Source organism: Ochotona curzoniae, unplaced genomic scaffold, assembly GCF_017591425.1.
Source record: "Ochotona curzoniae isolate NIBS_2020 unplaced genomic scaffold, NIBS_Ocur_1.0 contig_908, whole genome shotgun sequence".
Taxonomy (NCBI): domain Eukaryota; kingdom Metazoa; phylum Chordata; class Mammalia; order Lagomorpha; family Ochotonidae; genus Ochotona; species Ochotona curzoniae.
The window spans coordinates 36,759,971-36,764,980 of NW_024466607.1; positions in this window are offsets into that span (position 1 = coordinate 36,759,971).

A 5,010-nucleotide genomic window follows, 5' to 3' on the forward strand; every position below is an offset into this window, starting at 1 on the left:
CTGTGCTATTGACCGTCATCAGTAGTTCATGTGTCTGATTATCGGCTCCATGCCCCAAGTCCCTAGCTGCTAGACGGTGAACATAGCCCAACCACGTGGCTGACGAAGGTAAAGCTTGCACACAAAGCCTGGCAACACAGCCACTTGCCCCAAGGAGGAGGTTCGAGCTCTGGTAGGGGTTAACCGCATACAGGAAACAGGAGCGTGGATCTTGGACAAAACGAACAGCATGGATAAAGGCAGAGCAGTGAGACGCTCCTCTCCAGGGACAAGGTGCCTCTGTGGAAGCTGCAGCACCCTACTTTGGGCCCCCGGGCAGCACACCACCTCACACAGGTGAGATGCCACTGGAAAGAGGACCAGCAAACAAGGGATGTGCCCCAGGCCCAGTCTCATAGAGAATGTCAAAAACATCCGTAATTGAGCCGGCGCGATGGCGCAGTGGTTAAGGTCCTCGCCTTCAACATGCCGGGATCCCGGTAGCTCCACTTCCCATCCAGCTCCCTGCTTGTGGCCTGGGAAAGCAGTCCCAAAGACTTGGGACTCTGCACCCGTGTGGGAGACCTGGAAAGAAATTCCTGGATCCTGGCTTCGGATCGGCATAGCATCGGCCATTGCGCTCACTTGGGGAGTGAATCATCAGACGGAAGATCTTCTCTGTCTTTCCTCCTCTCTCTACATCCGCCTTTCCAATAAAATAAATCTTAAAAACAACAAACAAAAAAATACCCATTAATTAAGATGTAATTATTTTACTAATTATTTTACGAATGTTTTAATCCAGCACTTTAAAAAAATGAGTGAATACACAAAATCTATGATGAACAGTATATCAGGGTTTTGAGTAAAGGCAAGGTCAGTGTTACCGATTTTATTCTTCTGTCATGTGTGTGATTAACACAACAAAGAGACCACTTTGGGGGCAGGCTAGGAGAGGGTAATTCCGAGAGCAGGAAATAGGCTCAGGTTAGATTTGCACTGTCCAGTTCAGCAGCTGGCAGCCGTCTGAGGCTTTTCAGCTAGCAAAACGCAACAAGAGGAAGTACACTCTTCATTGCATTCCTTCTCAGTCAATTTAGCTTTTAAAATTGATACCCAGTCCAGTGGTTGGAAAACTTAAGTATATTTGGAACAACTTCAGTAGGTGAATTTATTTTTCCAACTGCACATTTTAGGAACTCTGAATAAGGATCAAATATGTTCCATGAATATTTAATATTCAAATTGCAATATGCAATGAAACACAGGGATTCAAAACCTTAGCATGAATGAAAATACATAAAATATCTAATTTTCTCATAATTTCACGGGCCCGGTGTGGTGGCCTAGCGGCTAAAGTCCTCGCCTTGAATGCGCAGGGATCCCATATGGTTGCCGGTTCTTATCCCGGCAGCTCCACTTCCCAACCAGCTCCCTGCTTGTAGCCTGGGAAAGCAGTCGAGGACGGCCCAAAGCTTTGGGACCCCGCACCCATGTGGGAGACCTGGAGAAGCTCCTGACTCCCAGTTTCAGACCAGTGCAGCACTGGCCGTTATGCTCACTTGGGAAGTGAATCATCGGACAGATCTTCCTCTCTGTCTCTCCTCCTCTCTGTATATCTGATTTTGCAATAAAAATAAATAAATATTTAAAAATATGAATAATTTAATAGGAATATTGAATCCATGTGAAAAGGATACTATCCAAACAATTTGGATTAAATTAAATAAGTTACTGAAGTTAAATTCACCTGACAACTTGTTTTTTTTTTTTTCAGATTTATTTATTTTTATTACAAAGTCAGATATACAGAGAGGAGGAGAGACAGAGAGGAAGATCTTCCGTCCGATGATTTCATTCCCCAAGTTAGCGCAACGGCCGATGCTGTGCCGATCCGAAGCCAGAAACCAGAAACCTCCTCCGGGTCTCCCACATGGGTGCAGGGTCCCAAAGCTTTGGGCCGTCCTCGACTGCTTTTCCAGGCCACAAGCGGGGAGCTAGATGGGAAGCGGGGCTGCCAGGATTAGAACCGGCCCATATGGGATCCTGGCGAATTCAAGGCGAGGACTTTAGCCCTTAGGCCACGCTGCTGGGCCCACAACTTGTTTTTAAAAGATTGATTTATTTGTGAAGTGAGAGTTACAGAAAGATGGAGAGAGCGAGGGAAATGACCATGGCCAGCCAGCAGTGGGCCAGCCAAAGCCAGGAGCGGCAGGGTCTCACCTCCCTCCTGTTCTGATTGACAAAACTGCAGTGTCCATCCTGCCCAAGGCCTGGACACCTTAGTGGTAAGCAGAGGAAACGGTCAGCTGTGGGAAGCGGGCCTGGGGCAGGGAGGATGCTCTGGGTTCCATGGTTGAGGGTCAAGGAGGTTTCAAGATCAGAGAAGGCCAGTCAAGAGGGACAAGTGAAAGCAAGGGTGAAGATTGCAGGCTTGACCCAGCAAAATCCATGCAGAGAAAGGGCTCGTGGGAGAAGCAGGTGCGACTGCCTGAGTGCTCATCCTGGGCCTTAGTCACCCTGAGAGTGAGCTGAGGCCGCGCCACCCAGGGGCGAGACACTTCCTGTGCCAACCAAGGTCCCCTTGTGGGCCCTGTGGTCGCTGGGTTCCCTGTCAATGAACTCAGAATTGCAGTTCCTGTTGTTCAGACCTGCCCTTGCTATGGCTTTGTCAACCAAGGAATCGAAACTCTGAGTGACCTACGGCCCACGGGGATGCCATGCGTTCTGTGTCTGCAAAACAGTGGGCGCCCTGCCTCTGGTTGGCACCTGATTTGCCTTAGAAAAGAATCCAAACCGGTATTCTGTTGGAAGCGCTAGCGCCATCTGCTGTCTTGTTGTCGTTAAGAACACATCTCCAACGGCAGGTGTTGAACTGAAGAAAGCCATGGTTGGAGATGCCCTCCATTCCATAGCCAGATCCAGCTCCTGCGAAGGCAGACCCTGAGACGCGGTGGTGATGGCTCAAGAGGATGGACTCCCGTCTCTCATGTGGGACGGCTGAATTGAATTTCTGCCTTCCCACTTTGAACTGGCCCAGTCTTCGCCATCATTACGAGTTCATTGTTCCCCCCCTCCTTTTTTTTTTTTTTTAAGATTTATTTTATTTTTATTGGAAAGGCGGATATACAGAGAGGAGAGACAGAGAGGAAGATCTTCCGTCCAATGATTCTCTCCCCAAGTGAGCGCAACGGTCGATGCTATGCCGATCCAAAGCCAGGATCCTTTTCCAAGTCTCCCACGCAGGTGCAGGGTCCCAAAGCTTTGGGCCGTCCTTGACTGCTTTCCCAGGCCACAAGCGGGGAGCTGGATGAGAAGAGGGGCCACCGGGATTAGAACCGGTGCCCATATGGGATCCTGGGGCGTGCAAGGCGAGGACCATAACCACTGCGCATCGCGCCGGGCCCTCTCTCTCTCTCTCCTTCTAAAATAAGTAAGTAGGAATTGACCCTGTGCCATAGCGTCTACGGCCAGGCACCAGTTTGAGTCCTGGTTGCTCCACTTCCAATCCAGCTCCCTGCTGATGGCTTGGGGAAGCAGCAGAGTATGGGTCAAGTCCTTGGGCTTGGCTAAGTTCTCCTTCACTCCCCACTGAGTGGCTGCGTGGCTATGTAAAGTGTTCTGTAGAGGGTGGCAAAAGATACACACCACAGGCTGCCACGGGCAGTGGCGAGTGAAGGGAAACCACGGCTAAGCTGCCCTACGTGCTGGCAGGTCCCTGTCTCTGGAGGCCGCCCGTGCCCTGTTGGGAAGCTCCTCGGGAACTTTCCAATTAACTGGTCTCATTCAGGGGAAGAAGTGAAGTGAATTATTCTTCTTTGGCCAAAAATTGGAGAAGCAGTTTATTAACGGTTGGGCATATGGCATATGAAGATTGCCCTGCCTAGAATCTGATTTTAATTCATAAGGGAATGCAGAGTGCCAAAAACAAACAAAGGGAACCAAAGCACATCTGGAGGTCTCACTGCTTGAAATCAGGATCCATTATGAGATGCTGTAACAAATTCAGTCTGGTGCCGGAATGTGACAGCAGTGACTGCTCACACAGGAGAACCAAGCATTACACCGGTCCTGGTTTTTCCTAAGTTTAACACTGGCAAACCTGGAAATTCATAAAGAAAAACTATCCTTTACTCTCACATGAGGAGCAAAATTTAGTTTAGTAAGCTTTCACATTCAAACATGAAACATAAACAGGATGTGTGATAAAAACATGAAAGCGTATCTTTGCAACCTCGGAGTAGACAAATATTTCTAGAGCAAAATATTCTCATTCTAAAGAACAGTGATAAATTGTTCTGTCCTCACAACACACTCAACAAACGACTTGTATCAAGGACAAACATATTTTTAAAAAATTATGCTGGGGCCAGCACTGTGCCATAGTGGGTAGAGCTGCTGCCTGCAGTGCCAGTGTCCTAGATGGGTGCTGCTGAGATCTGGCTGCTCTCCTTCCAGTCCAGTCCCCTGCTACTGTGCCTAGAATGGCACAGAATGGCTCAAGCGTTTGGGCCCCTATGTACATGTGGGAAATCCAGAGGAAGATTCTAGATTTCAGCCTTGGATCAGCTCAACTCCGGCTGTGGCATGAACCATATTGCTTCTTCTTTGTAACTCTGGCTTTCAGATAAATCTTCAAAAAACAAAAAACCCAAAGCAAGTATGTCAATATAAAGACTGTCAACAGAACTATGGGCCAGAGACTGCAGAGCTGCTTCACATAAGGGACCCGGAGGACAATTAACAAAGGAAAAGTTTTCAATCTTAATACTCAGCATCGTGAAAACTATACCACTACACACCATCCGGAATAGGATGAAAAGGACTTGATGCTACCAACCACGTTACGGGTACAGGACAATAGAACTTGGGAGAATTTCTTGGCAGTAATCAATAAAACGGAACATGCGAGGTCTGCTATTCCCTGCAATTCTACCAAGGCACGGATGTGAGGCTCTGTGTGTCGAAATACACATTTCAGGACCTGGAGCAAAACCAGTAAGTCTCAAACCAGAAACGAATCAACACTCA